Source organism: Kogia breviceps, chromosome 2 (assembly GCF_026419965.1).
Source record: "Kogia breviceps isolate mKogBre1 chromosome 2, mKogBre1 haplotype 1, whole genome shotgun sequence".
NCBI classification, from domain to species: Eukaryota; Metazoa; Chordata; class Mammalia; order Artiodactyla; family Physeteridae; genus Kogia; species Kogia breviceps.
The window spans coordinates 85,873,559-85,894,046 of NC_081311.1; the positions used below are offsets into that span (position 1 = coordinate 85,873,559).

At 44.1% G+C, this 20,488-nt stretch overlaps 1 long non-coding RNA gene across 5 annotated transcripts in view; it reads left to right on the forward strand.

Moving 5' to 3' along the window:
- LOC136793579 (uncharacterized) overlaps positions 1–20,488 on the forward strand; it is a 231,671-nt gene that overhangs the window by 47,896 nt on the left and 163,287 nt on the right. For 4 of the 5 annotated variants that reach the window (XR_010839061.1, XR_010839059.1, XR_010839058.1 and 1 more), the window contains one exon: positions 5,554–5,646. This is a non-coding gene — a long non-coding RNA (uncharacterized lncRNA). Of the gene's footprint in view, positions 1–5,553; positions 5,647–9,344; positions 9,521–14,312; positions 17,227–20,488 lie in introns of those variants that run through there. The other variant, XR_010839057.1, reaches the window with a different exon arrangement.

Here is a 20,488-nt window from a genome sequence, read left to right on the forward strand (position 1 = left end):
ACAGTGTCCGGATTTTAGTTATTGATTGCAGCAGGGACCATTAGGGATAGATTCTGGGTGTTGGTGAGAGATAGTGTCAAGGCCTTTGTTAGGTTTAATCAGGGCTTAGTTAGGGATACTATTAGGGTTTCATTTAGGATAAGATGCAGGACATGAGCTTGGGACAGAGTCAGGTTCCGGGCCAGGGATAGCGTCGCGAAATGACCCAGGAAAAGCGTGAAGACCTTCGTTATTGAGAGCATCAGGGCCTTACTTAGGACCAGCGTCAGGGCCTAAATCAGGACCACCGCCAGGGCTTCCTATACAGACAGCGTCAGAGCATAAGGAAGGTACAGCCAAAGGGCCTAAGTGAGGCTTATCTTTAGGGCCTGAGATCGGGACACTGTCAGGGCATGACTTAGGAGCAGCAGAAGGGCCTCTGTGGGATCAGTGTCAGGTTCTTCATTAAAGACATTATCAGGGTCTCTGTTAGGGAGAGCCTCAGGGCCTCATTTATGGACAGCATCAAGGCTTACTTTTAGTCAGTTTCAGGACCTTGGTAAGACCTGGGTCAGGATATTAACTCAGGATAATATCAGGATTTTAGATATTGGCGGCAGCTGGGCTTTAGTTAGAAACAGTGTCATGGCCTGAGTTAGGACTAGCATTATAGCCTTTGTTAGGTATAGTGTCAGGGACTGAGCTAGGCGTTGTGTCAGGGCCTTTTCTAGGGACAATGTCAGGTTCCGGGCCTTAGTGAGACGTCGTGTCAAGGCCTTAGGCAGGATTATTCAGGGCCCTAGTTACAGAGAGTGTTAGGGTTTCATTTAGGATAAGATGCAGGACATGAGCTTGGGACAGAGTCAGGTTCCGGGCCAGGGATAGTGTCAGGAAACGACCAAGAGAAAGCGTTCAAACCTTAGTTATTGAGAGCATCGGGGCCTGACTTAGGACCAGAGTCAGGCCCTAAATCACGACCACTGCCCTGGCTTCATATAAGGACAGCATCAGAGCCCAAGTAAGGTACAGCCCAAGTGCCTAAGTGAGGCCTATCTTTAGAATCTGAGTTAGGGAAAGTGTCAGGGCATGACTTAGGAGCAGCAGAAGGGCCTCTGTGGGATCAGCCTGAGGGTCTTCATTAAAGACATTATCAGGGCCTCTGTTAGGGAGAGCCTCAGGACCTCATTTTCGGACAGCATCAAGGCTTACTTTGGGTCAGTTTCAGGACCTTGGTAAGACCTGGGTCAGGATATTAACTCAGGATAGTATCAGGACTTTAGATATTGGCGGCAGTAGGGCCTCAGTTAGAGTCAGTGTCAGGGTCTGAGTTAGGAATATCATTATGGCCTTTGTTAGGTATAGTGTCAGGGAGTGAGCTAGGAGTAGTGTCAGGGTCCGAGTTACGTGTAATGTCAGGGTCTTGGTTAGGGACAGTGTCAGCGCCTGGGTTAGCACGAGTCTCTAGGCCGTAGTTAGGGAGCAGTTCACAGCATCGGGAGTAATTTCAGCGCCTTATTTATGTTCAGCATCAGGGATGATTTAGTTAGCATAAGAGGAGCCATTCCTGCAAGAACCCTGAAGGCCAACACACAAGAATGTAAAAGTGAACCATGCACGCTGCTATGAAGGAATATTCCACAGCAGTTGAGTACACTTTGTTTAAGGTTAACAAGAGTTTAAAAATTATTGTTTTAAGAAACCAATATTCATATGATGAAAGAATTTCGTCATAAAGAATCTCTTTCCCTAAACTTGACATTAGCTAAAGTCAAGATTAGATTAAGGTCTAGGGGTAGTGTCAGTTAATGACCTAGATTTGGTGTCAAGACCTTAGTTACTTAGAGAATCAAGGCCTAATTTAGGACCTGGGTCAGTGTTTTGGGTAGGGACAGCGTCAGACCTGACGCTGGAGAACATCAAGGCCTGAATGAGGCGTAGCGTCAGCCCCCTAGCTGCAGACACAGTCAGGGCATGACTTAGGAGCAGCATCAGGGCCTTGGTTGGGTCAGCGAAAGGTCATAGTGAAAGACATGAGCAGGGCTTGAGTGAGTCACAGAATCAAGGCCTCGGTTAAGGAAAGCTTCAGGGCCTGAGTTAGGCACAGCCTCAGGTCTTCACTTAAGGATACCGACAGGGCTTTTTTTGGGACAGTCAGGATGGTGCATAGAAATTTGTCAGGAAATTATCTCAGGACAGTGTCCGCATTTTAGTTATTGGTTGCAGCAGGGACCATTAGGGACAGATTCCGGGCCGTAGTGAGATATAATGTTAAGGCCTTAGTTAGGATTAGTCTGGGCCTTTGTCACGGAGTGTATTAGGGTTTCATTTAGGATAAGATGCAGGACATTAGCTTGGGACAGAGTTAGGTCCGTTACAGGCATAGTGCCAGAAAATTATTGAGAGCATCAGGACCTTAGTTAGGCCCAGTGACAGGGCCCTAAATCCGGACGTCTTCCAGCGTTTTGTATTCAGATAGCGTCAGCGCCTATCTAAAGTACAGCCAAAGGGCCTAAGTGAGGCCTGTCTTTAGGGCCTGAGTTAGTGCCACTGTCAGGACATGTCTTAGGAGCAGCATAAGGGCCTCTGTGGGATCAATGTGAGGGTCTTCTTTGAAGACATTATCAGGGATTCTATTAGGGATAGCCTCATGCCCCCATTTATGGACAGCATCAAGGCTTATTTTGGGTCAGTTTCAGGAGCTTGGTAAGACCTGGGTCAGGATATTAGCTCAGGATAATGTCAGGACTTTAGATATTGTTGGCATCTGGGCCTTAGTTAGAGACAGCGTAAGGGACTGAGTTAGGGAGAATTTCAGGGCCTTAGTTATGCTAGAGACTCCAAGACCTTCCCTGAGTTCTAAAGGGCAGATTTGAACAGTTGCTAATCATGGAAAGGAGGGAATGCACAGACCAAAGAAGAACAGAATAGAATGAACAGTGCAGCCTTGGGCCAAGATTCTGGTTTTGCCTCAAGAGATACAGTTAAGAGTATCTTTGGGCTCTTTAGCAACCTAACCTCCCCTCCCCCCACAAAATAGAAGATTTTAGTCTTCATTCCAGAGAAGGTCCTCAAGAGACCATCTGAGGTCAGGTTATATTTAGTTAAGGCCCTGTACACACAGTAATCCTTAGGACACCTGTCTCCTTAAACCATTGCTGTAAAACTCACCAGATCCTCCTGCATTGGGACACACGGTTTTTGAGGGTCGGAGTTTTCTGTGTCCCCCTTTGGCTGCCAAAGGAGTAAAGCTATTCTTTTCTACTTCCTGCAAACCTCTCTCTCTGAGATTTGATTTGGCACTGGTACACAGAGGTTGAGTTTTCGACATCAAATTTAGTACCCAATGTGGGGCTGACTTGGGGATCCCCCTGTGGGTCCCCTGACTTGATCGGACACTGAGATTTTCTCCACACTAGTCTCTTTCGAGAGGAGTAAGGTTGGAGAATTCCTTTAGAGGCCAAACCACCTGGGACCCTTGCCTGGAAAGGCCAAGCCCCAGTCATCCCAGCAGTTAGAACTCTAGGGCAGGAGTAGATGGTGGAAGAGGAACCACCCTAGCAGCTGCCGAGGCCGTCTTTGCCTTGAGGACGTTCCTCTGTTCCTCCTGCCTGGACTGCCCTGAATGTCCTACTCCAAGGGATTATTTTGGGGAACCAGAAAAATAGCATTTGGGATGTTGCAGCACCTCAGCCAGTGTGTGGTAACTCCCCTGGCAAGCAGTCTGAGGTCCTTTTAGCCCTGTACATTTGGGGGAACCTTGGTTCCCATTTGGGTGACTTTTCATTCCAGGAAATCTCATTTGGAAGGTGAACCACTTGGACAGAGGTCACAGGCTAAGTTGAGACTTGGAAGCTGATTTGAGTCTTGTGCTGTTTGGTTGTTGGTTTCTCTTTGGTTTCTGGTTCCTTTGGTGTGAGGCTTCCATTGGTGTTTAGGATTTTGTTGTGTTCTTAGTCCGTGTGTGAGTGTTCCATGGTTCAAACGTAAGAAGTGCTTCTTCTTCAGTTCCATCTGAGAGCCAATGGGCAAAATCCTGGCAGACTGGTCAACCTATAGTTGTAAACCTAGGAGTAAGAAAAGAATGAAATTCTATTGTAATTTTGTCTGGCCAATGTATGGATACATTCTTGAAAAATGAGGAAAGGTGATCTTTGAATGATAGTCTAAATGACTATACTATCCTTCAGCTAGAGTTATTTTGTCACAGGAGGAGAAAGACAAAAGAAATTCCATATGTTCAAGCATTTATGAAACTACGTAATAAAGAAGGTGAGCGGCTAGGTAACAGGCTGATGGTACAAAGAGAAAAGAAAGTCACTTTGTACTAGAGCTCGTTGTGTCTGAATGCAGAAAAAAATAAGGGACAACATAAGATGGATACAGAAGGTGGTGAACATTTGTGAAAAGGGAACATGGAGGGAAGAGTTGTGCCTGACCACGATATTCTAAGATGGATTTTGTTGGAAGTGGGTTAGGGCAAGCCTGCATTTTGTTTCTCCCTCCAAAGTTTTCTTAGAATGCTGCTTTTGATTGTGAACAGCTGGTGAGTTCCTTTGCCTGTGTCTGTGATCTGTATTTTTGTTTGAAATCTCTTTACTTTGGTTCAGTGAATAAGTGTTTTTTGGCCAATTCTAACCGTTCTTTTGATCTCCAGCTAACTTTGGGATGCTTTAGAAGGCCCTTGAGCTATCTCAGAGAGAAATGTTTGATTAGTATATTAAATTACATGGAATTCCTAAAAATCTAGTATGTCCTGGTAAAATTGGAAGTCCTTCCCCTCAAGCTACTTAGGACTTGGAGCAATTGGATAAATGACACCTCTGTATTGAAGTGTGTGTTTATGAAAGTTACTGTGTTGGCTTCATTTTGCCCCGATGTTTAAGAGGAAAGGAAAATTACCTAGTGAAGTTATCAGAATGTAATGACCCATGATGTATCACTGTTTGCTTTAGGTCTACTGCTAAAAGCACATGTACAATGCTTGTGTGACAATTGGGTATGAATAATAAAATGTATGGCCTATATAAAGCGTTTTGTCATTAACATACCTCTGAGCATGTTCACGATACCTGATCAGTATTCCCCCAAAGTGGATTAACTAGGCAAATAACAAGGAGGCCTAGCACTGAGGGACATGATCTACACCAGGGCCAAACAGCTGAATCATTCTGGCACTGAGGGATTGACATTTTGATCATCAGTGCTTTCTATTGAAAGACTTGGAATCAAAAGGGAAAAAAACTTCACGTATTGAGGTGTGAGGAAATCTCTCTGGCTTATACATGGTTTAACTTAAATTTTACTGACCAGAGTGGCCTGTTTTGTGGCCTTTTAGATACGAATTGTACATCTGCTTTGGCATTGAGGGAGGGAATGCATTTTACAGTCAAAAAGGAGTAGTAACTATGGTTCAGACATCCAAGATAAACCTAAGTGACCTTTGTAGATGTGATTTAGATGCATTCCTGAATTCTTTTTCTGTTTTCTTTTTAAGTTTTTTTTTGGATGTGGACCATTTTTTAAGTCTATTGAATTTGTTACAATATTGTTTCTGTTTCATGTTTTGGTTTTTAGGCCACGAGGCATGTGAGATCTTAGCTCCCTGCCCAGGGCTCAAACCGGCACCCTCTGTGTTAGAAGGCAAAGTCTTAACCATTGAGCCACCAGGTAAGTCCCCGCATAACTGTATTGTTGAAAGTGAATTTCTGAGCTACATCAGACTCAGGATGCCACTAGCCATTCTGAAAACAATGTCTGCTGGTAGCTGCAACCGTACGTTTTCAAGGACTCCTATCTTAACTATTAAATTTCAAACAGTGACTTTAGATCAGATACTAATAGAAAGATGAGACATATGTGTAGTGTTCAGTAGCTCCTGTTATGGATATGTCAGTACTACATCAGAAGTTAAAACCTACTTAGGTAGAATTAGACAACTGGCTACGAAGTCTCTCTGAAGTGCCAGTTCCAGACCAGGTTTCAGGCTTATTCTGCTGAATTCCTAAGGGGATGCACACTTTGGGATGGCATCAGGACTTTAGTAAGGACAGTGTCAGGACCATGGTAAGAGATGGATCAAGATATTAGCTCAGGATAGTGTCAGCACGTTAGTTATTGGCGGCAGCAAGGCTGATGTTAGGGACAGCTTTAGGGCCTTAGTTAGGGACAGCATCAGAACCTGAGATAGACCAAATATCAAGGCCTAGGCTAAGACTAGGGTCAGGGCCTTTGTTAGGGACAATGACAAGGCCAGGGTTAGGCCTAGCATGAGGATGTGAGTTAGGGACAACCTCAGGGCCTCACTTAGGGACAGTGTCAGGGCTTACTTAGGGAAAGGGTCAGTTAGGGTTAGGGCACAGGTTAGGATTAAGGTAAAGATTAGGCTATGGCTACGGGTTAGGGTTTTAAGGGTTAGGGCATGGTTTAGGATTAGGGTACGGCTTAGGTTTAAGCATTTGGGTTTGGGTTAGGGCACAGGTTAGGATTAGGGTAAAGATTGGGGTATGGATACGTGTTAGTGTACGAGTTAGGATTAGCGTACAGGTTAGAGTTAAGTTTAGGGTTAGGGCACGGGTTAGGATTAGGGTATAGTTTAAGGTATGTCTATGGGTTAGAGTTAGTGTATGGGTTAGGTTTAGGGTATGCTTTAGGGTTGGGGTATTTATGAAACCTCTCCCACTCTCCCGATATCACTTAGCAGGTAAAGTAATATTATTTCGACTCCAGGAATGGAGAAGAATATAGACGCTAGGATAAGACAAATAACACACACATTATAAATAAATCTCATTAGGATTTTGTTTGTAACCTGTACATTAAAACACTAGTGCTGGGCTTCCCTGGTGGCGCAGTGGTTGAGAATCCGCCTGCCGATGCAGGGGTCACGGGTTCGTGCCCTGGTCCGGGAAGATCCCACATGCCGCGGAGCAACTAAGCCCGTGAGCCATGGCCGCTAGGCCTGCGCGTCCGGAGCCTGTGCTCCGCAACGGGAGAGGCCACAGCAGTGAGAGGCCCGCATACCGCAAAAAAAAAAAAAAAAACAAAACAAAACACTAGTGCTTAGGAAATCTATTGGAGGCAGAAGCAGTAAAGGGTAGTTTTATGGGAATAACATCACAAATTTTCTGTAGAATACACAGATTTTGACTGGTTAGCAAGTCAAGGAGGCATGCTTTTGTTCTGAAGATATAAACCCTCTTCTAAATTGAGCTCTTATTGGAAGTTAGACATTTTCTCTTGCTGTTGTATTGTTTTGTATTTGCATGATTATTCTGCTTGCATCTCCCTTGTTAGACTGCCATTACTGAAAGGAGGTAACAGAATTTTTCTCAAAAACAGAAGGAAATGGTTCTCACCTAACTATTAAGAAATAATCTCTATACTGGTGTACTGACAGAATTATGATTCAGGGATAATAATCCTATGTTGTAACAAGGGAAATTTAAAAAGATTAAGGGAAAAGATAATATTTTACCACTTGCCATCCTTTCCCACTCTCTGAAATGACCAGTATAATGTGGAGAATTCTCATTTCATCTGTAAGGAATGCATGAATTAGGATATGGGGGTTAACAGATAAGTACTGATACATATGAAAGACATAATCAAAAAACACCTAAGGAATACACAGAGAGGTCGACTCAACACTCTGTAATAACCTACACGGGAAAGGATCCAAAGATGAATAGATCGATACATACATATAATGAACCAGATGCTGTACAGCTAGAACACACACCACGTTTTTATCCAATTGGCTGTGATACTAGATAACAATTAAATTTTAAAAAACACACAAGAAGTAAGGAGATATAAGCTCTTGGGGGTTTGCCCTGGCACACTGCACTCTCATTTGCAGCCTAGGAACACAATTTCCAGGAAGCCTCTGTTGCAGGAAAACGCAGAGTTGGAAATGGAGAAATGCTGCCGCCTTGTGGCCGTTTCCCGCAAGAGCGGCTTTAAACGCATAGCTATGGGTCACTTAACATTCACAAGGACTCAGGCCTCTAAAAGACACCTGCCCTCAAAAAAAAAAAAAAAAAAAATGTCCTGAGCTCGGCAGTGGTGAAAAAAATTCAAAGCAGGCAAATGTGTCAAAGAGATAGTATGAAGAGGTAAGTTTTACTCCCTCTTTATCAAAAAAAGCAAAATGGAGAAAAGCTCAACATCAGGAATGATCAGACTCCTCTAACCTACAAAAAGCTTTCAGCTCACCCAAGTTAACTACCGTCAGCCAAAAGACTACAAACAATAAATGCTGAAGGGGTTTTAGAGAACTCTGTTCCCTCTGTCTGCAGAGGACATGTCTAGTTGTAACAGCCAATAATGAGAACAGAAAGGAGCTGCGTTTTCAATTAAAAATTGAGCCACCCTTCCATCCAGAACACCCACAGCTGAGCCTCTCACCTGAGAAGACAGGCTGCAAGAGCTGCACTCCACGAGTTTTCACAGTAGCCAAGACACCGAAGCAACCCAAATGTCCATCAACAGATGAATGGATAAGAAGAGCTGGTCCGTGGACACAGTGGACTATTAGCCATGGAAAACAAGGAAACACTGCTCTTTGAGGCGCCCGAGATGAGCCTAGAGATCATCACAGAACATGAGTGAAGTCGGAAAGCAAAAGGCATACCGTATGACATCACATATAGGCGTTATCTAACAGCTGACACAAATGAACATATTTCCACAAAGAAAGACACTCACACACTTAGAAAACAAACTAAGCTTATGTAAAATGAAAGGTTGGGGGAATGGATAAATTAAGATTAGTGTCACCATATGTGTACAAATACATATTAAATATATATATCAAACAGACCGACCATATAGCAAGGGAGGTCACCAGAACACTCTGCAATAATTTACATGGGAAGAGGATCTGTACAAGAGTATATATATATATATATATATATATATATATATAAAACGTACAAATGAAGCAGATTCTGTACATCTAGGACCAACAGTATTCTAATCATTACCCCGATTTAAACAAATTAAAAGAGCGAACAAGAAGTAATGTGACATACACTTCTGGGGTTTTTTCCTGGCACATTCCATTCTAATTGACAACCTGGGAACAGGACTTCCAGAAGGCTCTGCTGCCCTAGTAACCAGATGTGGGAATGTAGCAATGCTGACGCCTTGTGGCCGTTTCCCACAGCAGCAGCTTTAAAGTCAGTGCTAATGGTCACTCAATATTCACACACATTGCAGGCTTGTAAATGACACCTGCCCTCCAAAACAAAATCCTGGGGTCGAAAATCGACCAAAAAAGTCGAAAGAGGGCAACCTTCCAAGAAGACAATTTCGAGAGGTTTATTGTACTCACGGTTTTTTTTTTTCCTGTTTTTGTTTAACAGAATAAAAAAAGGCGTGGAAAAATGCTGAACCTTAGGAATTATTAGACACGAAAATACACGTTACAAAAACCTATCATGTCACACGACTCAGCATGGCCATCAGCAAAACTTCTGCAAACAAGAAATGCTGAAGGGGTGGTGAAGAAATGCGTACCCTCGGTTCTAAGTGGGACGTGGTAAGAGCCCCTAAGGAAAACACAGTGGAGTTGCCTGGAAAGGGTCAACATTGAGCGACCGTTCAATCAAGCACAGCCACTGCTGGGTCTATCACCTGAGAGGATGAGAATCAAAAAGACACGGGCTGGCAATCCTGCAATCCAGCAATGTTTACCATAGCCAACACTTGGAAGCAATGAAAATGCCCAGCCACAGAGGAATGCAGAAAGGAGCAGTGGTCCATGGACACAATGGAAGAGTACTCCAGTGAAAAGTAGAAATTCCATTTTAAAAACAGATATAAGTAAGGAGACATCAGCTTTGGGGGGTTTCTCCAGACACATCCCACCGTCATTGATAACCGAGGAACACCACTGGCAGGAAGGTCTGTTTCACTAGTTACCAGAGTGGGAAACGCAGAAATGCTGCAGCCCTCTGGCCGTTACCTGCAACGGCAGCTTGAAAACCCGTGCTAATGGTCACTTCGTGTGCACAAGTCCTGGAGGGCTGTCAATGAAACCTGCCCTCAAAATGTCTTGAGGGAGGTAGTGGCCAAAATATTTCAAAAGGCGGCACATGGTTCAAGAAAAGAATGTGATGAGGTAAGCCACACACACAGTTTGAAGAAAAAAAGGACATCCCTGAAAGCTCAATTTCAAGGCTTTATGAGACGCATGCAAATCCAACCACAGAGGTATCGGCTCACACCAGTCAGAAGAACCATCAGCAACAAAACTACCAACCATTCATGCTGAAGGGGTTGTGGAGAAGTGCATACCCTCTAGGTTAAGTGGGACTTTGCCGCCAGCCGCGGCGGGTCCTCAAAGTGTAGCAACAACCGACGAGAGCGGGTAGGGAACTGAACGCACCAAGGTATGGGATCAGAAGGGCACAAGCAACTGACGCTTGCAAGGCAAGTTTAATAACAAAGCCTAGCCGTATATATACCCCTAAAGCAGGGAATTTGCTTCGTCACGCCTTATCGGCATCAGCTGGTTGGTTGGCTTCTCGGCTTAGTCACAGCTTATCAGCATCAGCTGGTTGGTTGGCTGCTCGGCTTCTCCCTCAAAGGCACCAATTTCCCCTCCAGGGTTGCTTTTCCTAGCTGTAGGGAACAACCAGGGACTCCCAGTAACTGAGCAGGTCCCTGGAGCGATTTGGCCAAAGACCATCTCCTTTTGTATGTTCATACCATAAAGTCCAGGATGCATACCAAGGAGAGTACAGTCGGGCCCTGAGGCTTATGAGGGTCTTAGTGGCGCCTTCCTCAGAGGGCAATGCTCGCCACAGGACTTCACCTGGTAAGAGGCACTAATGGGAACAGAATGGAGGTGCCTTTACAAGGTAAACACTGAGTTACGATATGATCCAGCAGGCCCACTCGTGGGCCTATAACCTAAGAAAGAAGACAGAAGTGGAAAGACACAGGCAGGCAAATCTGCATTGCAGGAGTATTACAATAGCCAGGACACGGAAGCAAGCAGAAAGTCCATCAACAGATGAGTGGACAAAGAAGAACAGGGACCTGTACAGATGGAATATTAGCCAAGGAACAAAAGGAAACAATGCCATCAACAGCACCATCGGTGAGGCTAGAGTTCATCACGCACCTTGCAGTAAGTCACAGAGCGAAAGATACATAGCCTACGATATCAGTTATAGGTGTTCCCTAAAAACTGATATCACTGAAGATATTTCCACAGAGAAAGGCAACCACAGATGCAATAAACAGATTTATGGTTCACCCATGGACAGGTGTGAGAATTGTGTACATTAGGAAATTGGGTTTAAGAGAGATATACAAACACAGGTGAAATACAAAATCACCAAAGGCCTACGGAATACCAAGAGAAGAGTACTCAACATTGTGTCATAAGCTACATGGGAAAAGGATCCAAAGAAGACTAGATACATGTTTATGTGTAAAAGAGCCACCTCTTTCACACCTACAACAAGCAAAACATTGTAATCAAACTTGCTGTGAGAAAAAATAAACATTGAATTAAAAAACGAACAAGTCAGTCGTGAGGCACAAACATAAGGGGCTTTTTCCTGGCACAGTCCATTCTAATTGACAACCTAGAATACGACTTCCACGGAGGCTCTGTTGCCCGAGTAACCAGGTTTGGTAAAGGAGACCTGCTGCCGCCTTGTGGCCGTTTCTCAAAACAGCAGCTTTAAACCCAGTGCTAATGGTCACTTGATATTCAAAATCATTGCAGGCCTATAAATGACACCTGCCCTCAAAAACGATTCTTGGGTCGTCAATCGAGGAAAAAAACTCAAAAGACGTGCACATTTCAAAACGACAATTTCAAGAGGCATATTTTGTGCACATTTTGTCTTCTCTTTCTTTCTTTCTCTTGTGATAAATAAAAGGGCATGGGAAAATGCTCAACATCAGGAATTAATAAAGCCATGCAAATCCAGTCGACAGAAACGTTCACCCACCGTCGTCAGAATGATCATCAGCCACAGAGTCTACAAAGAATAAATGCTCAAGGTGTTTTAGAGAACTCTGTGCCCTCTAGCGGCCGCTGGGACGTTACCTGGTAACAGCTAGTAGTGAGAACACCGTGGAGGTGCGTTGAAAGGTAAAAATTGAGCTACCCTGTAATCGGGTAGGCCCACTGATGGGCCTATCTCCCGAGTAGACCAAAATCAAAAAGACACAGGCTGGCCATCCTGCACTGCAGCAACATGTACCATAGCCAAGACTTGGAAGAAACCCAAATGTCCATCAACAGAACAATGCACCAAGAAGAAGGGGGCCCATGTGCACAATGGAACATGAGCCACAGAAGAGCATGGAACAGTGCCGCTGGCACCACCGTAGAAGGATCTAGAGATACCCACCCAAAAGGAAGTACGAAAGAAACCGAAGTATAAATATCCTATGACATCACTTATAGTTGTTACTTCAACATTGATACCCATGAAGTCATTTCCAAGAGAAGGCCGTGCATAGATCCAGAAAACCAACTATGCTTAACCAAGTGGAAAAGTGTAAGGAATGTATGAATTTGGATATGGGGGTTTACAGACATGTACTGATACATATGAAATATATAATCAAAAAATACCTAAGGAATACCAGGAGAGGTCGACTCAACACTCTGTAATAACCTACACGGGAAAGGATCCAAAGATGAATAGATCGATACATACATATAATGAACCAGATGCTGTACAGCTAGAACACACACCACGTTTTTATCCAATTGGCTGTGATACTAGATAACAATTAAATTTTAAAAAACACACAAGAAGTAAGGAGATATAAGCTCTTGGGGGTTTGCCCTGGCACACTGCACTCTCATTTGCAGCCTAGGAACACAATTTCCAGGAAGCCTCTGTTGCAGGAAAACCCAGAGTTGGAAATGGAGAAATGCTGCCGCCTTGTGGCCGTTTCCCGCAAGAGCGGCTTTAAACGCATAGCTATGGGTCACTTAACATTCACAAGGACTCAGGCCTCTAAAAGACACCTGCCCTCAAAAAAAAAAAAAAAAATGTCCTGAGCTCGGCAGTGGTGAAAAAAATTCAAAGCAGGCAAATGTGTCAAAGAGATAGTATGAAGAGGTAAGTTTTACTCCCTCTTTATCAAAAAAAGCAAAATGGAGAAAAGCTCAACATCAGGAATGATCAGACTCCTCTAACCTACAAAAAGCTTTCAGCTCACCCAAGTTATCTACCGTCAACCAAAAGACTACAAACAATAAATGCTGAAGGGGTTTTAGAGAACTCTGTTCCCTCTGTCTGCGGAGGACATGTCTAGTTGTAACAGCCAATAATGAGAACAGAAAGGAGCTGCGTTTTCAATTAAAAATTGAGCCACCCTTCCATCCAGAACACCCACAGCTGAGCCTCTCACCTGAGAAGACAGGCTGCAAGAGCTGCACTCCACGAGTTTTCACAGTAGCCAAGACACCGAAGCAACCCAAATGTCCATCAACAGATGAATGGATAAGAAGAGCTGGTCCGTGGACACAGTGGACTATTAGCCATGGAAAACAAGGAAACACTGCTCTTTGAGGCGCCCGAGATGAGCCTAGAGATCATCACAGAACATGAGTGAAGTCGGAAAGCAAAAGGCATACCGTATGACATCACATATAGGCGTTATCTAACAGCTGACACAAATGAACATATTTCCACAAAGAAAGACACTCACACACTTAGAAAACAAACTAAGCTTATGTAAAATGAAAGGTTGGGGGAATGGATAAATTAAGATTAGTGTCACCATATGTGTACAAATACATATTAAATATATATATCAAACAGACCGACCATATAGCAAGGGAGGTCACCAGAACACTCTGCAATAATTTACATGGGAAGAGGATCTGTACAAGAGTATATATATATATATAAAACGTACAAATGAAGCAGATTCTGTACATCTAGGACCAACAGTATTCTAATCATTACCCCGATTTAAACAAATTAAAAGAGCGAACAAGAAGTAATGTGACATACACTTCTGGGGTTTTTTCCTGGCACATTCCATTCTAATTGACAACCTGGGAACAGGACTTCCAGAAGGCTCTGCTGCCCTAGTAACCAGATGTGGGAATGTAGCAATGCTGACGCCTTGTGGCCGTTTCCCACAGCAGCAGCTTTAAAGTCAGTGCTAATGGTCACTCAATATTCACACACATTGCAGGCTTGTAAATGACACCTGCCCTCCAAAACAAAATCCTGGGGTCGAAAATCGACCAAAAAAGTCGAAAGAGGGCAACCTTCCAAGAAGACAATTTCGAGAGGTTTATTGTACTCACGGTTTTTTTTTTTCCTGTTTTTGTTTAACAGAATAAAAAAAGGCGTGGAAAAATGCTGAACCTTAGGAATTATTAGACACGAAAATACACGTTACAAAAACCTATCATGTCACACGACTCAGCATGGCCATCAGCAAAACTTCTGCAAACAAGAAATGCTGAAGGGGTGGTGAAGAAATGCGTACCCTCGGTTCTAAGTGGGACGTGGTAAGAGCCCCTAAGGAAAACACAGTGGAGTTGCCTGGAAAGGGTCAACATTGAGCGACCGTTCAATCAAGCACAGCCACTGCTGGGTCTATCACCTGAGAGGATGAGAATCAAAAAGACACGGGCTGGCAATCCTGCAATCCAGCAATGTTTACCATAGCCAACACTTGGAAGCAATGAAAATGCCCAGCCACAGAGGAATGCAGAAAGGAGCAGTGGTCCATGGACACAATGGAAGAGTACTCCAGTGAAAAGTAGAAATTCCATTTTAAAAACAGATATAAGTAAGGAGACATCAGCTTTGGGGGGTTTCTCCAGACACATCCCACCGTCATTGATAACCGAGGAACACCACTGGCAGGAAGGTCTGTTTCACTAGTTACCAGAGTGGGAAACGCAGAAATGCTGCAGCCCTCTGGCCGTTACCTGCAACGGCAGCTTGAAAACCCGTGCTAATGGTCACTTCGTGTGCACAAGTCCTGGAGGGCTGTCAATGAAACCTGCCCTCAAAATGTCTTGAGGGAGGTAGTGGCCAAAATATTTCAAAAGGCGGCACATGGTTCAAGAAAAGAATGTGATGAGGTAAGCCACACACACAGTTTGAAGAAAAAAAGGACATCCCTGAAAGCTCAATTTCAAGGCTTTATGAGACGCATGCAAATCCAACCACAGAGGTATCGGCTCACACCAGTCAGAAGAACCATCAGCAACAAAACTACCAACCATTCATGCTGAAGGGGTTGTGGAGAAGTGCATACCCTCTAGGTTAAGTGGGACTTTGCCGCCAGCCGCGGCGGGTCCTCAAAGTGTAGCAACAACCGACGAGAGCGGGTAGGGAACTGAACGCACCAAGGTATGGGATCAGAAGGGCACAAGCAACTGACGCTTGCAAGGCAAGTTTAATAACAAAGCCTAGCCGTATATATACCCCTAAAGCAGGGAATTTGCTTCGTCACGCCTTATCGGCATCAGCTGGTTGGTTGGCTTCTCGGCTTAGTCACAGCTTATCAGCATCAGCTGGTTGGTTGGCTGCTCGGCTTCTCCCTCAAAGGCACCAATTTCCCCTCCAGGGTTGCTTTTCCTAGCTTTAGGGAACAACCAGGGACTCCCAGTAACTGAGCAGGTCCCTGGAGCGATTTGGCCAAAGACCATCTCCTTTTGTATGTTCATACCATAAAGTCCAGGATGCATACCAAGGAGAGTACAGTCGGGCCCTGAGGCTTATGAGGGTCTTAGTGGCGCCTTCCTCAGAGGGCAATGCTCGCCACAGGACTTCACCTGGTAAGAGGCACTAATGGGAACAGAATGGAGGTGCCTTTACAAGGTAAACACTGAGTTACGATATGATCCAGCAGGCCCACTCGTGGGCCTATAACCTAAGAAAGAAGACAGAAGTGGAAAGACACAGGCAGGCAAATCTGCATTGCAGGAGTATTACAATAGCCAGGACACGGAAGCAAGCAGAAAGTCCATCAACAGATGAGTGGACAAAGAAGAACAGGGACCTGTACAGATGGAATATTAGCCAAGGAACAAAAGGAAACAATGCCATCAACAGCACCATCGGTGAGGCTAGAGTTCATCACGCACCTTGCAGTAAGTCACAGAGCGAAAGATACATAGCCTACGATATCAGTTATAGGTGTTCCCTAAAAACTGATATCACTGAAGATATTTCCACAGAGAAAGGCAACCACAGATGCAATAAACAGATTTATGGTTCACCCATGGACAGGTGTGAGAATTGTGTACATTAGGAAATTGGGTTTAAGAGAGATATACAAACACAGGTGAAATACAAAATCACCAAAGGCCTACGGAATACCAAGAGAAGAGTACTCAACATTGTGTCATAAGCTACATGGCAAAAGGATCCAAAGAAGACTAGATACATGTTTATGTGTAAAAGAGCCACCTCTTTCACACCTACAACAAGCAAAACATTGTAATCAAACTTGCTGTGAGAAAAAATAAACATTGAATTAAAAAACGAACAAGTCAGTCGTGAGGCACAAACATAAGGGGCTTTTTCCTGGCACAGTCCATTCTAATTGACAACCTAGAATACGACTTCCACGGAGGCTCTGTTGCCCGAGTAACCAGGTTTGGTAAAGGAGACCTGCTGCCGCCTTGTGGCCGTTTCTCAAAACAGCAGCTTTAAACCCAGTGCTAATGGTCACTTGATATTCAAAATCATTGCAGGCCTATAAATGACACCTGCCCTCAAAAACGATTCTTGGGTCGTCAATCGAGGAAAAAAACTCAAAAGACGTGCACATTTCAAAACGACAATTTCAAGAGGCATATTTTGTGCACATTTTGTCTTCTCTTTCTTTCTTTCTCTTGTGATAAATAAAAGGGCATGGGAAAATGCTCAACATCAGGAATTAATAAAGCCATGCAAATCCAGTCGACAGAAACGTTCACCCACCGTCGTCAGAATGATCATCAGCCACAGAGTCTACAAAGAATAAATGCTCAAGGTGTTTTAGAGAACTCTGTGCCCTCTAGCGGCCGCTGGGACGTTACCTGGTAACAGCTAGTAGTGAGAACACCGTGGAGGTGCGTTGAAAGGTAAAAATTGAGCTACCCTGTAATCGGGTAGGCCCACTGATGGGCCTATCTCCCGAGTAGACCAAAATCAAAAAGACACAGGCTGGCCATCCTGCACTGCAGCAACATGTACCATAGCCAAGACTTGGAAGAAACCCAAATGTCCATCAACAGAACAATGCACCAAGAAGAAGGGGGCCCATGTGCACAATGGAACATGAGCCACGGAAGAGCATGGAACAGTGCCGCTGGCACCACCGTAGAAGGATCTAGAGATACCCACCCAAAAGGAAGTACGAAAGAAACCGAAGTATAAATATCCTATGACATCACTTATAGTTGTTACTTCAACATTGATACCCATGAAGTCATTTCCAAGAGAAGGCCGTGCATAGATCCAGAAAACCAACTATGCTTAACCAAGTGGAAAGGTGTAAGGAATGTATGAATTTGGATATGGGGGTTTACAGACATGTACTGATACATATGAAATATATAATCACAAAATACCTAAGGAATACCAGGAGAGGTCGACTCAACACTCTGTAATAACCTACACGGGAAAGGATCCAAAGATGAATAGATCGATACATACATATAATGAACCAGATGCTGTACAGCTAGAACACACACCACGTTTTTATCCAATTGGCTGTGATACTAGATAACAATTAAATTTTAAAAAACACACAAGAAGTAAGGAGATATAAGCTCTTGGGGGTTTGCCCTGGCACACTGCACTCTCATTTGCAGCCTAGGAACACAATTTCCAGGAAGCCTCTGTTGCAGGAAAACCCAGAGTTGGAAATGGAGAAATGCTGCCGCCTTGTGGCCGTTTCCCGCAAGAGCGGCTTTAAACGCATAGCTATGGGTCACTTAACATTCACAAGGACTCAGGCCTCTAAAAGACACCTGCCCTCAAAAAAAAAAAAAAAATGTCCTGAGCTCGGCAGTGGTGAAAAAAATTCAAAGCAGGCAAATGTGTCAAAGAGATAGTATGAAGAGGTAAGTTTTACCCCCTCTTTATCAAAAAAAGCAAAATGGAGAAAAGCTCAACATCAGGAATGATCAGACTCCTCTAACCTACAAAAAGCTTTCAGCTCACCCAAGTTATCTACCGTCAGCCAAAAGACTACAAACAATAAATGCTGAAGGGGTTTTAGAGAACTCTGTTCCCTCTGTCTGCGGAGGACATGTCTAGTTGTAACAGCCAATAATGAGAACAGAAAGGAGCTGCGTTTTCAATTAAAAATTGAGCCACCCTTCCATCCAGAACACCCACAGCTGAGCCTCTCACCTGAGAAGACAGGCTGCAAGAGCTGCACTCCACGAGTTTTCACAGTAGCCAAGACACCGAAGCAACCCAAATGTCCATCAACAGATGAATGGATAAGAAGAGCTGGTCCATGGACACAGTGGACTATTAGCCATGGAAAACAAGGAAACACTGCTCTTTGAGGCGCCCGAGATGAGCCTAGAGATCATCACAGAACATGAGTGAAGTCGGAAAGCAAAAGGCATACCGTATGACATCACATATAGGCGTTATCTAACAGCTGACACAAATGAACATATTTCCACAAAGAAAGACACTCACACACTTAGAAAACAAACTAAGCTTATGTAAAATGAAAGGTGGGGGGAATGGATAAATTAAGATTATTGTCACCATATGTGTACAAATACATATTAAATATATATATCAAACAGACCGACCATATAGCAAGGGAGGTCACCAGAACACTCTGCAATAATTTACATGGGAAGAGGATCTGTACAAGAATATATATATATATATAAAACGTACAAATGAACCAGATTCTGTACATCTAGGACCAACAGTATTCTAATCATTACCCCAATTTAAACAAATTAAAAGAGCGAACAAGAAGTAATGTGACATACACTTCTGGGGTTTTTTCCTGGCACATTCCATTCTAATTGACAACCTGGGAACAGGACTTCCAGAAGGCTCTGCTGCCCTAGTAACCAGATGTGGGAATGTAGCAATGCTGACGCCTTGTGGCCGTTTCCCACAGCAGCAGCTTTAAAGTCAGTGCTAATGGTCACTCAATATTCACACACATTGCAGGCTTGTAAATGACACCTGCCCTCCAAAACAAAATCCTGGGGTCGAAAATCGACCAAAAAAGTCGAAAGAGGGCAACCTTCCAAGAAGACAATTTCGAGAGGTTTATTGTACTCACGGTTTTTTTTTTTCCTGTTTTTGTTTAACAGAATAAAAAAAGGCGTGGAAAAATGCTGAACCTTAGGAATTATTAGACACGAAAATACACGTTACAAAAACCTATCATGTCACACGACTCAGCATGGCCATCAGCAAAACTTCTGCAAACAAGAAATGCTGAAGGGGTGGTGAAGAAATGCGTACCCTCGGTTCTAAGTGGGACGTGGTAAGAGCCCCTAAGGAAAACACAGTGGAGTTGCCTGGAAAGGGTCAACATTGAGCGACCGTTCAATCAAGCACAGCCACTGCTGGGTCTATCACCTGAGAGGATGAGAATCAAAAAGACACGGGCTGGCAATCCTGCAATCCAGCAATGTTTACCATAGCCAACACTTGGAAGCAATGAAAATGCCCAGCCACAGAGGAATGCAGAAAGGAGCAGTGGTCCATGGACACAATGGAAGAGTACTCCAGTGAAAAGTAGAAATTCCATTTTAAAAACAGATATAAGTAAGGAGACATCAGCTTTGGGGGGTTTCTCCAGACACATCCCACCGTCATTGATAACCGAGGAACACCACTGGCAGGAAGGTCTGTTTCACTAGTTACCAGAGTGGGAAACGCAGAAATGCTGCAGCCCTCTGGCCGTTACCTGCAACGGCAGCTTGAAAACCCGTGCTAATGGTCACTTCGTGTGCACAAGTCCTGGAGGGCTGTCAATGAAACCTGCCCTCAAAATGTCTTGAGGGAGGTAGTGGCCAAAATATTTCAAAAGGCGGCACATGGTTCAAGAAAAGAATGTGATGAGGTAAGCCACACACACAGTTTGAAGAAAAAAAGGACATCCCTGAAAGCTCAATTTCAAGGCTTTATGAGACGCATGCAAATCCAACCACAGAGGTATCGGCTCACACCAGTCAGAAGAACCATCAGCAACAAAACTACCAACCATTCATGCTGAAGGGGTTGTGGAGAAGTGCATACCCTCTAGGTTAAGTGGGACTTTGCCGCCAGCCGCGGCGGGTCCTCAAAGTGTAGCAACAACCGACGAGAGCGGGTAGGGAACTGAACGCACCAAGGTATGGGATCAGAAGGGCACAAGCAACTGACGCTTGCAAGGCAAGTTTAATAACAAAGCCTAGCCGTATATATACCCCTAAAGCAGGGAATTTGCTTCGTCACGCCTTATCGGCATCAGCTGGTTGGTTGGCTTCTCGGCTTAGTCACAGCTTATCAGCATCAGCTGGTTGGTTGGCTGC